Source organism: Lactuca saligna, chromosome 2 (genome assembly GCF_052625555.1).
Source record: "Lactuca saligna cultivar CGN05327 chromosome 2, ASM5262555v1, whole genome shotgun sequence".
Lineage (NCBI taxonomy): Eukaryota > Viridiplantae > Streptophyta > Magnoliopsida > Asterales > Asteraceae > Lactuca > Lactuca saligna.
The window spans coordinates 24,989,361-25,008,561 of NC_136418.1; the positions used below are offsets into that span (position 1 = coordinate 24,989,361).

Below are 19,201 nucleotides of genomic sequence, written 5' to 3' on the forward strand. Positions count from 1 at the left end.
TGTACGCCTGCTGTTAGTTAGCCAACTTTCAGGAGAAACTGTTATTGAATAACAAGATGAAACAAACATATGGTCTTCTTCATCTTCAGTAGCTTTATGGACTTCTTCATGCTTTTGAGTATTACTTCTACATATAACAGCTTCGTGACCGACCTGATTACATTTGTTGCACTTTGCATCTGGTCTTTTCCAACATCTGAATGGAGGATGACCTATTTTACCACAATGCTTACGAGGTGGATAATTATTTTTTGGAGTCTGAACTTTGGTTTGATTCTGATTGTCGACAAAATCTTCAACAACAAAAGTTGATGAGGCTTTTTTGTCACTCTTCTTATTTTTCTTTCGTTCATCTCGATGTTTGGCCGATAGATCACCTTGAGCAACATGCTCATGTCTCATAAGCCTACGTTGCTCTTGTGCCTGTAATGAGTTTAACAATTCTGCCAAAGTAATTTTTGACAGGTCCCTTGTATTCTCCAAAGTGGTTATTGAAGCTTCATATCTCTCAGGTACAGTAACGAGAATTTTTTCAACGATTCTTGAATCTGAAAACTTAGAGCCAAGCAATCGTACCTTGTTTCCAATATCCAATAATCTTTCCGAATACTCCTTGATAGTCTCCAATTCTTTCATTCTCTGCATCTCAAATTCTCTGATCAAGTTGAGAGCCTGCATGCCTCAAATTCTTTCATCTCCTTCATATTCCTCCTTCAGATAATCCCACACTTCTTTTCTAGTTTTGAGGCACATAATTCTTCTGAAAATGGTTGTAGAGACTGCAGCAAACAGAGTTGCTTTCGCCTTTGACTTCCTTGATGTATTCTCTTTGTGAAATTTCATTTGAGCCATGGTAGGATTTTTTGGAAGTTGAGGAACAACATAGTCCTCTTTTACAGCTTCCCAAAGATCCATGGCTTCAAGATAAGATGTCATTCTTGCAGCCCATAGCTGGTAATTATCACCATTGAACACAGGAATAGTGAATTGTGAAACACTACTTTCTGCCATTTGTCCTCACAGATCCCTCAAGAAATAAGCTCTGATACAAATTTGTTAGTTTTAAACAAATAGAAAAGAATACAATAGGTTTTAAACAGGACAAAAGTGAACAAGGGAGATATGCTATGCAATGACTGGAATTGGAAATTAAAATATCAAAATCATTGTACTACATCAGCTTATATAGCTGTTATTCATAACTGAAAATTAACTAGAGAATAACTATCAACTAACTCCTAATTAAAGTTATTCAATTCAAAAATAAAAACTGATAAAACCATAACTACTTTTATTGCTCATTAGTGGATTCCTTAAAGCAAATTTTCAAGGTAATCATTTTGGACTTCAAAATATTTTATATTTATTTATTTTATAGCTTGTTATTTAATAATAATGACAAATATATATATATATATATATATATATATATATATATATATATATATATATATATATCAGGACAGACCTGACATACTTGTGTGTGATGAGGCCCACATGATTAAGAACACAAGAGCTGATACAACTCAGGCCTTAAAGCAAGTGAAATGCCAGACGCGAATAGCATTAACAGGGTCACCTCTTCAAAATAACCTCATGGATTATTATTGTGTAAGTTCTTCTAATTCCATTGATTTTTTAGTATTACAAAATAAATCTTTGATCAATGTTCACAAAGAGCTTCAAAGATCTTATGATCACTATACATTGTATTCAATACAGATGGTTGATTTTGTGAGGGAAGGATTTCTTGGCAACAGCCAAGAATTTAGAAATTGGTTAGCCTTGCTAACTTTATTATTTTATATATAAATATATATATATATATATATATATATATATATATATATATATATATATATGTTGACTTTGGTCAATTAGTGTTTTTGTAGCTTCCAAAACCTTATTGAGAATGGGCAACACACAAATTCAACAACAGATGATCTAAAAATTGTGACAACCCGAAATTTCCATTATGTACGAACTTTATCAGGTCAATAAAAGTTATAACAGTCACAGTAAATTTTCATACTTTTCTTTATAAGTTTGAGTATTTCGGGATTTACACTTAAGGAGATATCAGGAGAGTGGATGCACTAGGGTTTTGTGCAACACTGTTATTTCAAAACTCTATTATATTACAGCTCATTGCGGGAATAAAAATATTTTCTGCCAAAAAATCCCAGGACTATAAATATGATTCTTAGCCAAATTATTTCATTTGTTACATTTTCAACTAGAGAAAAGCCATTTTCTCTCTCACAGATCTTCGGGTTTTCATCCCAAATCATGAGTACCTCTCTCTAGTTGTATTATATGGCTTATAACATGTTTAATAACATCGATTACATATCAAAACTGCAAGAATCGAGAGTTTACCGCCCAAGAACATCTTGTGGAGTAAACTCTTATATAAGGCTTTTATGATGCCTAGTCCCTTCCATATGATAAATAACGACCTTAGGCTTGTATGTAAGTGTAGTTAAGACAAGAAAACATCAAAGAAACACCCACGTTTAGGTGTTCACGGCCCAAGAAGCTCTTGGACCGTGAACTCCACAAACAAGGACCAAAGGGTGTTTTTAACACTCCTAAAGCTTTGGACAATTACATAGACTTAATCCTAGTTATTTGAGGGACCTTAAAACATCATAAACCCTTCCCAAAGAGAGATTACGAAAGTAATCTCTAAGGGAAAAGGCTCCTGGGCCGTAAACATGAAAGAAGGGCACCAATGTGTGCCTAAGGCCTTCATTAGCCTTAGATAAATGTATAGAACTTATCCTACATGAGTTTGGGACTTGAAACCACAAAAATATCAACTTCCATATGAGTTTACGACAGTAAACTCAAAAGGAAATGGTCTTTGGGCCGAAAACTCCTAAAACGAGTGTTTTGATGCCCTAAACCCTTCCAAGGATTAACCCATCAAGTCAAATTGATTCTAGAAATCATTTAGGACTACAAAACACAAAACAAAAATAAGGCTAGGAGTCCACGGCCATAAACACAAGGGTTTACGACCGTAAACTCCTTGTGTTGGGTTATATGGAGAGTAAACTCAAGTATGAAGTCCCTTGGAACCCTAAACTCACTAGCCTTGTCCCACAACAACTTAGATGCAATCCTTAGGGCTTATAACACTTATATAAAGTGTTTATAATGTTCTAGGGTGTCTTAACATTATCAATTAATAGTTTAAGACTAATTGGATACATATATATGGTATTATATGTTAACTAGGGTTATAAAGTGTGTTCAAGACTTCAATTGTCACCTAGCGATCCTACACCTTCAGTTCATCCGTACCACTCACTACAAGTGAGTTCACACCCCTTAACCAATGATTTAAATGTTTTAAATGATTTATGGGGGGGGGGGGGGGGGGAGAATACAAGTTAAATACTTATAGTTATTACATCAATAACATGTGATTAATAACTACAAAACCAGTGATTTCTTACCGTTTAAATTGTTTATCAAACCATATTGTTTCAAACTATTTTACAAACTCTTTTACTTATCAAATAATTTTACTTAAACTCTTTAATACTTATTATCAATTGCATGTCTACGTATGTATACTTATATAAGAAATGTTTAAAAGGCTTAGGAAGGCTTTCCCGCCCTATTTCCTTTTCGCGCTTGAGATGTGGTCTGGTGGGATATTGGGTATCCGTCTGAAGGTCGTTTAAATATTAATTATATATCATGTGTACATATATAGTCATAAAGGTCCTTCCAGTTCATTCAGTACCCTTGGGTAGCAAGGGTATACTTCCAGATTAATATGTACCAGTTACATCATTAGTAAGTTACCATAGGGGTAGCACAGGAGAATACTAATACTATAACTAGAACAAAAAAACATACAATGAGTCAGTTCATTCATGAGTCACTTCGAGTAGTACACACAGTACATTACTATACATGCTATATAGAGAGAACATACATTACAGCTAGCACACGCAAAACATTTTAGTACACACAGGCTAGACAGAGAAAGATTAGACTTTCAGTTAGCACATTTATTTCATATACGTTTATGCAGTTATGTGAACCATTGAGCGGGTCATGGCACTTCCTGCCATGACCGTTCTTGTATCCGAAATCTCCTTAATTGGAGAGCGTATGAGTTTGCGTATAGATCTATACTGGATTGACTATCCTACACCTTGCTGCTCGCTACAGTGGGACTTGCAAGTCTACGAGTGCCAAATGTCATTTCTTACGGCGTCTTACATCGTCATTTTACTAGAGTCGGTAGCAGGATACAAGTCGATCACATGTTATTTGAAAACACCTTTTTGTATTAAGGTAGTTAGTACCACGGTAGTCACTTATTACAAATACTACGGTACGATAATATTTTCCCATTACATTCACTTCATGAATATTCACACGATGCACGGTAATGTAGTAACTATATTTTGGGTTAATGATAGTCAGAATTTGGGAAACACACACTCTAACAAGAGACATATACACGAACACGATATGCCTTGGTAGAAGGCTACAGTTAGTAGAAAACATAGGGTTTTCTAGGAGAGTTCAAACATTATACAAAACATTGTACAAAACATTTTACAGAAACAACTTTCAAACGTTTTCATACAAACTCAGACATTAATATACTTATGATCTCACCAGCATTAAGCTGATACTCGCTTTCAAAATAACTTGTATTCCCAGGTCACCACTAGATAGGTACAGATGCCAGGCTTTTGAGAAGATGGAGTTCGTTCAAGACTCATCTTTTATTTTGATATGTATATTTTTGGTGTCTATAACTTTGATAAAACACACATGTATGAAATTATAATATTAATGCAATGGATGATGTTGTTGCTTGTTTACTACTATTCATTATTATGATATTGTACATGACGTCCTCCGCCCCAGAATGTTTCCGCCATTCATGGTTTTGGGGTGTGATAGATTGGTACCAGAGCATTGTTTATAGTGAATTGAGTATATCAACCCATAAAAGATATACTAACTATAAATACATTAGGATTAAAATACTCTGATTAAGAGTTTATACTTATAAATAATAAAATATTTAATTAAGTATACAAGTCTGCATTCATACTAAAATCAGTGTCACTAGGACAGTACAAAAGAATTACGATTGTTGAACAACGCAGGTGGACTTAGAGACATATAGTCAAAACAAGGAAGATATAGCCTGATCAACTATATTATCCAAGAGTTGACTAGCATGTGCCTAAGTGTAGTTGTGTGGTTGCAACAAGTCTAAAATCTTACCAACAACCCTACAATGAGAACACTAGAACATAACATTAAACTTAAAATACTATAGGAGTATTTTACATTACTAGTAGTTACTTATGTGCTAGATTCTTATACCTCCCTTCTCGCATAGATTTAATGGCTGGATTCCACATTTCCGGAGACCCGTACTTTCCACCCAATGGAAATGCTGGATGGCTTGAGGCAGAGTCTGATGATGAACATCAAATCCCTTTCGATGATCATCAAGCAGAAGGCTTCTCGGATGGATCTGACTCTGAGCCCGAGGTCAATAACCTACCTCAAGTAGGTCAAGCCCCGAATAACAACCCCCGACCCGTATTCCAAGGACCCACACCTCTGTGGGCAACAAAATTGAATACATGGATCCATGAATAGGGTCAACCCATTCCCTACAATGGGGACAGAAGTTTCTACAACCTTACTAATGGAGGTTTTGCTGATAGAGTCTTACCCATCATGGTTCGTAGGATTTTTCGGAACATAATACTGGGTCAATCATCTGTCAATCGAATCTTGGAGATTGATGCCAACACTAGTGTTAACACTGTCCACATTCGCCAACTAGAGTCTGCTCATAAAAGGACTTTGGTCCATAATGCAGCTCTTCAGAGGGAACTCACTGAAACACGAGCTGAAGTCAGAGAACTTCGAGCTCAGCAAGCAAGGACTGATAGGCGTATGAGGGACCTAGAACACCTTCTTCCAGGATCAAGGACTCCCTCTAGTAGTTCTTGTCGCCAGTATATCCTTATCAACTTCTCTTTTTGGATATAACCTAGTTATGTAAAATTTTAGCCTATTTTCATATCTTGTAAATCATAGGCCTATTACGTCTTGGTTAGGTTGTAATTCTGTCAAAATTTTCCCATTTTGGTTGATGTAAGGCCTATTACTGTATGCCGTTTTTCCCGAACTCTTTACATCAGTAATACCAGTAATATTGATAGGTACCTAATCATATGGGAGTTATTATCCAAATATAATCATCTATTAGTTTAGATCCTCAATCAATCATATTGTTGGGCTATGGGGAGTTAGTCCATGAGGCATTCTCATCAATTCTTCCATTAAATTCTTATCAATGATTTCATCTTCATAAACTTATAGATCAAAGATGCAGCCTCGCAGAAATCCAAGGAGAAACCCAAATAACGAAACACCACCTCCTCCACCTCCATAACCACCTACTCCTCAGTTCGACACGACAACTCTAGATGCTGCCATAGCTGCGGCTGTGGCTTCCACCATGGCCCAATATCATTCATCTGGTTCCACTGGAGGAGGAACCCCTATTCAATCGGTTCAGGTTGAAGCTCCTGTGCGCTCGAGAGAGTGCTCCTATAAGGACTTCACGATCTACAAGCCGTTATCCTTCAAAGGGACTAGCAGAGTCATTTCCCTCTCGCAATGGTTCAACAAAACCGAATCGGTTTTCGAAATCTGCTCTTGTCCCGAGGAGTGCAAGGTGAAGTATGCTTCTTGCACCTTTGAAACAAAAGCCCTAACATGGTGGAACGGCCATGTTAAGTCACTAACTATCATAGTGGCTAATGCGATGGGCTGGGAAACCTTGAAAGACCTCATGATTGAGGAATATTGCCCAAGGGGCGAGATCCAAAAGCTGGAGGAAGAACTGTGGAGCCTAACCATGAAGGGCTCTAACGTAGTCGCCTACACCGCCAGATTCTGTGAACTAGTGGCCCTCTGTCCCAACATGATTCCTTCAGAGGGAAACAAGATTGAGAGATACATATGGGGACTGGTGCCCCGATACCAGGGAAATATCTTGGCATCACACCCCACTACATTTGATAGTCCCAAGTGATTGGTACAGCGGCTCATAGACCATGGGGTTCGTACTGTAACGCCCGTAGATCAGGGCTAGTCAATTTAGAGACGATAAGCATCAAAAATGACTTTTTGATAAAAGATTATTTAGAATGAATAATCTTAACTAAGTTGTAGTGTATGTTACAAGGATTCCGTACATATAAAGAACGCTGAAATCCGAGTTACAATGAAGAAGTTATAACCTGTCGAAGTTTCGCGATAGAACCGGCACGACACGGCGCGACGTAAAAAGTGAAGTTACGTTAGAACGATATTTAGCCTTAGCAATCTAAATGAAAGTTGGAGAATACGTTAAACCGAGAGCATAAAAAGAACGCCAAAATCGTACTTCGTATGAGGAAGTTATGATTTTTCGAAGTTTCGACTTAGCGGTATGCAGCCCGAAGACTCGATTTCAGATCGATCGGTTTTTAGCCGAAACAATCTAAATGAGAATCGAAGATCTCATTGTTAGTAGCGAAACAATGAAAAGTTAGGCGAGAATAGACGTCAGACGAAGAAGTTATGAATTTATAATGAAGTTTTTCTGTCTCGGCCTTCTAAAAATAAATAATAAAAATAAAACTCAAAATTAGCCGACGGAGTCTAAATGAAAGTTGTAGAGTATGGTCTGACCTTCACGTGGATAAAAATAACATCGAAAATGGAGCTCGTATGCGAAAGTAACGCAATTTAGAAGTTCGACAAGTCAATTACGCCCCGCGTAATTTGAGTACGCCCAGCGTACTCAGTCGGATGCAACTTGTCTGACCGATACTCGAGTGCCACCAGTCGACGCACGCAGTGACGTCAAAGTACGCCCCGCGTAACCCGAGTACGCCCCGCGTAATTTGAGATTACGCCCCGCGGAATCCCAGACCCTCAGCCTATAAATAGAACTCGAAATCAGCCATTTTCTCTTGTTCAAACTCTTTCTTCTCTCTAAGTTTTGCCTCGTTTTGCGTGCTGTTTATATCCCGAATCCCCGGTAATATTTCCGAGCCCCGAAGCAAGATCCGAAGCCCCAAGGATCCCGAAGAGCGTTATTCCCGAGCCGAAGTGCTGCCCGTGAGGAGCCCGGTTTTTGTGAAGATCTTCCAAATCTACGGAGAAACACTACTTCTGCAAGCCGTAGTGCTGCCCGATCATCTTCTGATCAAGTGAGTGTATAGTCACTTTCATCTTACACATAAATATGAAGTATTTTATAAAATAAGTGTTATGTGTTGTTTATATGCGTGAGTGCATAGTACTTTCTTCTAATACATAAATATAAAGTATTAGCTATGAAATACGTGCTATGTGTTATATATTAATTATCTATTTGAGATGGATTTGGAATTGATGTTTTTATACGGGTTTTAAATGATTTAAATTGTGTTTGTATTTATATCTACAAAAATGTTGGGTAGAACATGGGTAGATGGAATAGTTGGTGACGATGCGACTTCGTGCCTATTTGATAAACCTTGGTGACGATGCGAATTCGTGCCTATTTGATAAACCTTGGTGACGATATGACTTCGTGCCTTTTGTGTAAACCCAGGTGACTATGAGACATAGTGCCTATTGTGTAAACCGTGGTGACTATGAGTTGTAGTGCCAATTGTATGAACCCTGGTGACTATGCGACGTAGTGCCTATTGTATAAACCATGGTAGCAAATGGACTGTGTGCCAGTTCCTTAGGCAAATCCTTAGGAAGGAATGAAGAAAGTATAATCGATTCTTAGGATAAAACCTTAATAAATAAATAAGATAATGGGGATGGGTATTTGGGTCGATTGTTGATAATTGAATATAATAAATGTTTTATTGTGGGTTGAAAACCCTATATGCTCACCAGGCTCCCAAGTCTGACCCACTCATTTTTCTTTGTATCACAGGTATCAATACAAAGACATATTTTACTGAGAGATTAAAGGAGACGCAAATCATTTAGTGTAAATAAATGTAAGTTCTGTTTATGCTTATGTGTCTGTATCGGAACATGACATCCCGAGATTTTGTTATATAATAAAAATACTCTTCTTTAAGAAATGCTTTGATAAATTCTTATCATATCTTGTTTTGGGGACAAATTCCGCAACAATTTTCTTTAAACGATTACTCTGATTTTAAAAACAAAGCATAAACAAATCGGTCTTTTCTGGCCGTGAAAATGGGGATGTCACAGTTGGTATCAGAGCATTAGTTTAAGCGAACTAGGATTTTGTAGGAAATTTCTAGACTTAAACTTAAAATGCTAAGTAATGATTGTGAGGAGTGTGTCTAAAATATGTTAGGTAGTACACCTAAATTGACACAAGCACTAGTTTATTTTAGGAATGATGCCTAAAATGCTTTTATGTGCTAAATGTTTTGTGTGATAGCTATATTGGTGCTATTATTTGTTCGGATCTATGGTCTGTTGCCGACCGGATCTGGAAACCTTATGTGTTTAGGATTCTAGGCGTATGGCTACGATATTAGAACTAGCATGTAATCGTTCAGAGTAATAAGGATGATTTAAATATATATCATGAATAAAGATCTAAATTTCACCTTATTCGGTGTATAGATCAAAATGGTGAGAACAAGAAGCGGAGTTGGAAATGCTGATGAGAACAGGAATCAACCGCCTGTAATTCAACAAGTACCTGTTGTAGCTGTTGCACCTGAGCCGATAACAATGGCTGGTGTACAAATGATGATTCAAACGATGTTGGATCGTCAGATGGAAGAAACAAGACGCCTGCTTAGGCAGAATCGTGAAGAACCGTCAATTCAAGTAGAAGAGCCCGAGGAGAATGGAGGGCAGTCTGAAGGAGAAAACTTTAGTGGGATTATTGGTCAAGACAACCCACCAATGGTTAGACGCAATAACCAGTATGGAGAAATGATGGGCGTGGGTGTAAGTACAAGGATTTCATGGCGTCCAAACCACCGTGTCTATCTGGGAGCCCGACGCCGGTGCAAGTCATGGACTGGATTTCCGAGATTGAGACAATGTTTGAAAGTTGCGAGTGTAGCAACAGACAGAAGACCGCTCTTGCAATTCCTCTATTAAAATCTGGAGTATTGAGTTGGTGGAAGTTACTGGCCGGTTCGATGCCCAAGGGGGAAGCTAGCAAGATGTCTTGGGAAGAGTTCATGGTACAATTGAAAATGCAATACTGCTCTGAGCAGGATCTCCTGGAAATGAACAATGAGCTCCAGAATCTGAAGAAGGGAAAATTGAGCATCACTGAATACGCCACAAGCTTTACGGAAAAGATGAAGCTTATTCCATACCTACTTCCAACTGAACTTTCCAAGGTTAACAAGTTTGCCAATGGGTTACCAGTGGACTTTGGTCCGATAGTCAAGCAAGCAACCACTTTGAAAGCCGCCATCTGGGCAGCCAAAAATGTTGAAACCCAAATAAAAGAAAAGGGTCTGGAGAAAGCTAAAGTTGGAGAGAAGAGGAAACATGTAGGGTCTTCAATAATCAACAAAGAAACCAAATTCTCGAAATCTGGAGGAAGAGATGAAGCTAAGTGGTGCGAGAAGTGTAAAAAGAAACACTTCGGGAAGTGTAGCGAGGATATGACTTGCTACAAATGTGGGAAGATGGGGCATTACGCCAACAAGTGCGCATCCAACAAAAAGGTGTGCTACGGATGTAACGAGGAAGGGCATATTTCTAGAGACTGCCCAAAGAAAAACGCACTGCCACAGCCAAGGGCATTCCACATGATCCTCGACGAAGCGAATCAAGGATGAGGAATTTATATCCAATGATCAACTTATGATGTAGCCAATTAAAGGCATAGTATAGGGTGAACTTGAACTTTTGTGTAATCATTTCAAGTTATAATGTAAAACCTGGTTTTGATATTTATGTGATATTTATGGTTTTAATACATGATGTGTTAAATAATTGTGTGATTTTTGTATAGTGACTTGGTTCTACTGAGAGACAATACTTGGGACGATTATGAGTAGGTGTGAAAGGTAGTAGATGCATATACTACCGGAAGCACAGGACTCGCACTTGGATCAGGAAAGGTCACAAGGTTACCAAGAAGCTGGTGATAGATTCCATTTTATTCGGGTATGTCATTACCATTGTTTCGGTAATGACTAGTAAGATGGTTCTTGTTCCGACCCTAGTGGTCATATTTAAATTTGAGTTCGACTACGAGGAGTATGTTACGTGGTCTAGAGGACCAAGTTAGATGTAACATCTGACTTAAGTCAGAAGCTTGAAGTTAATGCGATTGATAGTGTCGCTCTCGTTGTTAAAAGAAGTTTTCAGGTAGAAATGCTACATGCTGAAATGTGATTATATCACATTAGAATATGAAGGAAGGTATATTCCATTATGGAATTTAACTTTATTAAAGACCGAGTCTAAGCGTTGCATCGTACAATGAGAGGTCAGTAGAGCACAACCCATCGGTTTGTTACAATAGATAAAGGAAAGTATTTATCGTGAGAAGAAGAAGGAGTCCATAATAAGGACTTATTTTGTAACTAGGAAGTTATGATTGAAAGTACAGCTTAGTACGACAAGCAGATGCAAGATTGGGCATCGTCTGCGGTCAAGAAAGCCATAGAGTTAAATACTCTATCAAGGAAACATAGAGGTTACGGTTATTAACTAGGATGAAGAGATAACGTGTAGAATCATTATGCAAGTCCTATTTTGTTGATGATTTCGGGAAGTAATCATCCTAAGGGGGAGATAATTGTAACGCCCGTAGATCAGGGCTAGTCAATTTAGAGACGATAAGCGTCAAAAATGACTTTTTGATAAAAGATTATTTAGAATGAATAATCTTAACTAAGTTGTAGTGTATGTTACAAGGATTCCGTACATATAAAGAACGCCGAAATCCGAGTTACAATGAAGAAGTTATAACCTGTCGAAGTTTCGCGACAGAACCGGCACGACACGGCGCGACGTAAAAAGTGAAGTTACGTTAGAACGATATTTAGCCTTATCAATCTAAATGAAAGTTGTAGAATACGTTAAACCGAGAGCGTGCATAAAAAGAACACCAAAATCTGACTTCGTATGAGGAAGTTATGATTTTTCGAAGTTTCGACTTAGCGGTATGCAGCCCGAATACTCGATTTGAGATCGATCGGTTTTTAGCCGAAACAATCTAAATGAGAATCAAAGATCTCGTTGTTAGTAGCGAAGCAATGAAAAGTTAGGCGAGAACGGATGTCAGACGAAGAAGTTATGAATTTATAACGAACTTTTTTTGTCCCGGCCTTCTAAAAATAAATAATAATAATAAAAGTCAAAATTAGCCGACGGAGTCTAAATGAAAGTTGTAGAGTATGGTCTGACCTTCGCGTGGATATAAGGAACGTCGAAAACGGAGCTCGTATGCAAACGTTACGCAATTTAGAAGTTCGACAAGTCAATTACGCCCCGCGTAATTTGAGTACGCCCAACGTACTCAGTCGGATGCAACTTGTCTGACTGATACTCGAGTGCCACCAGTCGACGCACGCAGTGACGTCAAAGTATGCCCTGCGTAACCCGAGTACGCCCCGTGTACTGAGTACGCCCCGCGTAATTTGAGATTACGCCCCGCGTAATCCCAGACCCTCAGCCTATAAATAGAACTCGAAATCAGCCATTTTCTCTTGTTCAAACTCTTTCTTATCTCTAAGTTTTGCCTCGTTTTGCGTGCTGTTTATATCCCGAATCCCCGGTAATATTTCCGAGCCCCGAAGCAAGATCCGAAGCCCCGAGGATCCCGAAGAGCGTTATTCCCGAGCCGAAGCGCTGCCCGCGAGGAGCCCGGTTTTTGTGAAGATCTTCCAAATCTACGGAGAAACACTACTTCTGCAAGCCGTAGTGCTGCCCGATCATCTTCTGATCAAGTGAGTGTATAGTCACTTTCATCTTACACATAAATATGAAGTATTTTATAAAATAAGTGTTATGTGTTGTTTATATGCGTGAGTGCATAGTACTTTCTTCTAATACATAAATATAAAGTATTAGCTATGAAATACGTGCTATGTGTTATATATTAATTATCTATTTGAGATGGATTTGGAATTGATGTTTTTATACGGGTTTTAAATGATTTAAATTGTGTTTGTATTTATATCTACAAAAATGTTGGGTAGAACATGGGTAGATGGAATAGTTGGTGACGATGCGACTTCGTGCCTATTTGATAAACCTTGGTGACGATGCGACTTCGTGCCTATTTGATAAACCTTGGTGACGATGTGACGTCGTGCCTTTAGTGTAAACCCAGGTGACTATGAGACGTAGTGCCTATTGTGTAAACCTTGGTGACTATGAGACATAGTGCCAATTGTATGAACCCTGGTGACTATGCGACGTAGTGCCTGTTGTATAAATCGTGGTAGCAAATGGACTGTGTGCCAGTTCCTTAGGCAAATCCTTAGCAATGAATGAAGAAAGTATAATCGATTCTTAGGATAAAACCTTAATAAATAAAGAAGATAATGGGGATGGGTATTTGGGTCGATTGTTGATAATTGAATATAATAAATGTTTTGTTGTGGGTTGAAAACCCTATATGCTCACCAGGCTCCCAAGCCTGACCCACTCAGTTTTCTTTGTATCACAGGTATCAATACGAAGACATATTTTATTGAGAGATTAAAGGAGACGTAAATCATTTAGTGTAAATAAATGTAAGTTCTGTTTATGCTTATGTGTCTGTATCGGAACATGACATCCCGAGATTTTGTTATATAATAAAAATACTCTTCTTTAAGAAATGCTTTGATAAATTCTTATCATATCTTGTTTTCAGGACAAATTCCGCAACAATTAGTGTCTGTATCGGAACATGACATCCCGAGATTTTGTTATATAATAAAAATACTCTTCTTTAAGAAATGCTTTGATAAATTCTTATCATATCTTGTTTTGGGGACAAATTCCGCAACACTTTTCTTTAAACGATTACTCTTATTTTAGAAACAAAGCATAAACAAATCGGTCTTTTCTGGCCGTGAAAATGGGGATGTCACACGTACCCCGACTGCAACAACTACCCTGGCCATCTCAGAACCTACAAGAACCATTGGTTCCAAGCGGAAGTTTTGGGATGAAAAGACGAAGGCTAAGGCTGCCAAGAAGAGGCAGGTCGTGGCAGTACATGTTGCAATAACACCTGCCGCTACTGCTTCGATAAAGTAGTATGCTGGAACTTTGCCTAAGTGCAACAAGTGCAACTTCCACCACGATGGCGCCTGCCGGGTGATGCAGTGTCTGAACTGCAACGGGAAGGGGCACACAGCCCGTTTCTGTAAAGCTCCAGCGAAACCAGTCAACCAAGCCCCCGGTGCTGGAATGGGCCAAACTTGCTACGGATGTGGCGAGGTAGGCCACTTCAAGAGAAACTTCCCAAAGGAAGGGTTTGCCGGTGGAGCGGCAAGAGTTCTGGCCATAGGCCATGAGGAATTGGTTGCCGACCCCACAATCGTCACTGGTACGTTCCTCCTCGATAACTATTATGCATGCATTCTATTTGATAGTGGAACGGAGAGGAGTTTCGTGAACCAAAAAATTTTCTCACTTACTTAAGCAAAAATCACGAGCACTTAATGAACTGTTCACTGTGGAAATGGCTAATGGAAAGACAAAGAGCACTACCAGTATATTCATAGGGTGTACCCTAACTTTAGATAACCATTCATTTTCTATCGATCTTATGTCGGTCTCAATTAAAAGTTTCGACATCATTATTGGCATGGATTGGCTGAGTCTTCATTGTGCCGATATCATATGTTACGAAAAGGCGGTTCGCCTTGTTGTCTGGCGAAACCTTAGTAGTTTATGGCGACAAACCTAACACGAACCTTCGTATCATCTCGAGTATCCAAGCTCAGAAATTCTTACGAAAGGAATGTACAACATTCCTTGCTCACGTGGTCGATGTGAGCTAAGAAACGAAAGACATTCAGAACATTCCAGTAGTACGTGACTTTCCAGAAATCTTTCAAGAAGAACTCCCAAGATTACCTCTGCAACGTCAAGTTGAGTTCCGAATCGACTTAGTTCCAGGGGCTACCCCAGTAGCCAAATCTCCCTATCGTCTAGCACCTGCAGAGATGGAAGAACTGTCTGGTCAACTTAACGAACTGCTCATCAAGGGCTTTATAAGACCAAGCTTCTCACCCTGGGGAGCTCTAGTCTTGTTCATCAAGAAGAAAGACGGATCGTTTCGCATGTGCATCGACTACAGGGAGCTCAACAAACTGATGGTCAAAAATCGTTATCCATTACCTCGGATCGACGATTTGTTTGACCAACTGCAAGGGGCAAGCTTCTTTTGAAAAATTAACTTAAGATGCGGATATCACCAATTACGAGTACTAGGGGACGATGTTCCGAATATAGCCTTCTGAATTCGTTATGGGCACTACAAATTCGTAGTAATGCCATTCGGATTAACAAACGCGCCTGCAGTATTCATGGACTTAATGAATCGGGTGCGTCGTCCTTACTTGGATCAGTTCATCATCATTTTCATTGATGACATACTTATTTACTCTCGTAGTAAGGAAGAGCATAGTCAACATCTGCGACAAGTCCTCGAAAATTTACGGTTGGAGAAGCTCTATGCGAAGTTCTCGAAATGCAAATTTTGGATTCGACGAGTCGAATATTTAGGGCACGTGGTTAGCGAAGAGGGAATACACGTGGACCCTTCCAAAATCAAGCCCGTTGAGAGCTGGTAAGCACCGAAGACGCCTACGGAAATTCGTCAATTTCTAGGCCTCGCTGGCTATTATCGCAGGTTCATTCAGAACATCTCCCGCATAGCGAAACCTCTTACAACACTAACCCAGAAGGGCGCGACCTTTGACTGGGAAAAGAAGCAGGAAAGAGCGTTCCAAACGCTCAAACGAGCCTTCTGCACCGCACCAATACTATCCCTTCCCGAAGGAATAGAAGACTTCGTAGTCTATTGCAATGCATCGAATCAAGGGCTCGAGTGTGTTTTGATGCAACGGGGAAAGGTCATCGCCTATGCCTCGAGACAGCTAAAGACACATGAAGTCAACTACAAAACCCACGATCTTGAACTAGGAGCAGTTGTGTTTGCTCTGAAGATCTGGAGGCATTACTTGTATGGAATGAAGAGCACTATCTTTAAAGACCACAAAAGTTTACAACACATCTTCGACCAGAAAGAGCTCAACATGAGACAACGATGGTGGGTCGATCTACTCAGTGATTATGAATGCGAAATTCGTTATCATCCGGGTAAAGCCAACGTAGTAGCTGATGCCCTAAGTCGGAAGGAATATTGTGGTCGTAGGGTCAAATCATTGACCATGACTATCCATTCACACTTGTCCACCCAAATTAAGGCAGCTCAGCTTGACGCTTTGAAGCCTGAAAATGTAGCGGGTGAATCCCTAAGAGGGATGAATAAGAACTTGGAGGTTAAGGGTGATGGAGCTTACTATTTCATGGACCGGATTTGGACCCCGAACCTAGGTGGTTTCAGAAACTTAGTCATGAATGAGGCACACAACACACGTTATTCCGTACACTCGGGATCAGATATGATGTATCTGGACCTCAAAAAGTTATATTGGTGGCCTAACATGAAAGCAGAGATAGCTACCTTCGTGAGTAAATGCCTTACTTGCGCAAAGTTCAAGGTCAAATACCAGAAACCCTCCGGTCTTTTACAAAAACCGGAGATACCAAAATGGAAGTAGGAGCGGATAACTATGGATTTCATAACCAAGTTTCCCAAGACGACGAGTGGACTTGATTCCATATGGGTCATCGTCGATAGACTGACCAAGTCTGCACACTTCCTACCGATCAAAGAAACAGACAAGATGGAGAAACTTACAAGGACTTACATTAAGGAGATTCTAAGACTGCACAGTGTTCCTTTATCCATTATCTCAGATAGAGATAGTAGATTCACTTTGAGGTTATGGCCGTCATTACAAAGTTCCCTAGGAACTAGGTTGGACATGAGTACAGCCTACCATCCGCAAACTGACGGGCAAAGTGAGAGAACTATCCAGACCTTGGAAGATATGTTGCGAGCCTGTGTGATCGAATTCAGGAAAGCATGGGATACTCATTTACCCCTTGTCGAATTTTCCTATAACAATATTTATCACACGAGCATAAAGGTTGTTCCATTCGAAGCCCTTTATGGCCGAAAGTGAAGATCCCCTCTGTGCTGGGCTGAGGTGGGTGATACCTAGTTAGCTAAAGGAAGAGTTCCTGAAAGCGCTCTCACAGGTCCAAAAAACATACGGGAAACGACGGAGAAGATCGTTCAGATCCATGAATGATTGAAAGCCTCTAGAGACCGACAGAAAAGCTATGCTGATAAACGTAGGAAACCATTGGAATTCCAGGTGGGTGACCGCGTTCTATTGAAGGTCTCCCCCTGGAAGGGCTTAATACACTTCGGAAAGCGTGGAAAGCTAAATCCAAGGTACATTGGACCTTTTTAGATTCTCGCAAGAATCGGCCCAATAGCATACAAACTTAACTTGCCACGCAAACTCAGTAACGTACATCCTACCTTCCACATCTCGAACTTTAAAAAGTTTTTGTTCGAAGAGACTCTTGTTATTCCACTCGACGAGATCGAGATCAACGAGGGCCTCAACTTCGTGGAGGAACCAGTAGAAATCATGGACTGAGAGGTCAAGCAAACGAAACAAAGTCGTATCCCAATAGTGAAGGTTCGCTAGAACGCCAAACAAGGACCTGAATTCACTTCGGAACGGGAGGATCAGATGAAGCTAAAATATCCTCATCTTTTCATTTAGTTATTTGTAACTTCTTATTTGCTTAAATTCTAATTTCGGGATGAAATTCCTTCTAACGGGGGGATGATGTGACAACCCGAAATTTCCATTCTATACAAACTGTATCAGGTCAATAGAAGTTATAACAGTCACAGTAAATTTTCAGACTTTTCTGTATAAGTTTGAGTATTTTGGGATTTACACTTAAGGAGATATCAGGAGAGTGGATGCACTAGGGTTTTGTGCAACACTGTTATTTCAAAACTCTATTATATTACAGCTCATTGCGGGAATAAAAATATTTTCTGCCAAAAAATCCCAGGACTATAAATATGATTCTTAGCTAAATTATTTCATTTGTTACATTTTCAACTCGAGAAAAGCCATTTTCTCTCTCACAGATCTTCGGGTTTTCATCCCAAATCATGAGTACCTCTCTCTAGTTGTATTATATGGCTTATAACATGTTTAATAACATCGATTACATATTAAAACTGCAAGATTCGGGAGTTTACCGCCCAAGAACATCTTGTGGATTAAACTCTTATATAAGGCTTTTATGATGCCTAGTCCCTTCCATATGATAAATAACGACCTCAAGCTTGTATGTAAGTGTAGTTAAGACAAGAAAACATCAAAGAAACACCCAACTTTAGGTGTTCACGGCCCAAGAAAGTCTTGGACCGTGAACTCCACAAACAAGGACGAAAGGGTGTTTTTAACACTCCTAAAGCTTTGGACAATTACCTAGACTTAATCCTAGTTATATGAGGGATCTTAAAACATCATAAACCCCTCCCAAAGAGAGATTACGGCCGTAATATCTAAGGGAAAAGGCTCCTAGGCCGTAAACATGAAAGAAGGGCACCAATGTGTGCCTAAGGCCTTCATTAGCCTTAGATAAATGTATAGAACTTATCCTACATGAGTTTGGGACTTGTAAGCACAAAAATATCCAATTCCATATGAGTTTATGGCAGTAAACTCAAAAGGAAATGGCCTTTGGCCAAAATATCCTAAAAGGAGTGTTTTGATGCCCTAAACCCTTCCAAGGACTAAACCATCAAGTCAAATTGCTTCTAGAAATCATTTAGGACTACAAAACACAAAATGACACTAAGGCTAGGAGTTCACGGCCGTAAACACAAGGGTTTCCGACCGTAAACTCCTTGTGTGGGGTAATATGGAGAGTAAACTCAAGTATGAAGTTCCTTGGAACCCTAAACTCACTAGCCTTGTCCCACAACAACTTAGATGCAATCCTTAGGGCTTATAACACTTATATAAAGTGTTTATAATGTTCTAGGATGTCTTAACATTATCAATTA

General features: G+C 39.3%; 1 pseudogene; it reads left to right on the forward strand.

The window, feature by feature from the left end:
- The first annotated feature begins 766 nt into the window (after window positions 1-766).
- Window positions 767-19,201, forward strand: part of LOC145028701 (protein CHROMATIN REMODELING 20-like) — a 44,013-nt pseudogene continuing 25,578 nt past the window's right edge.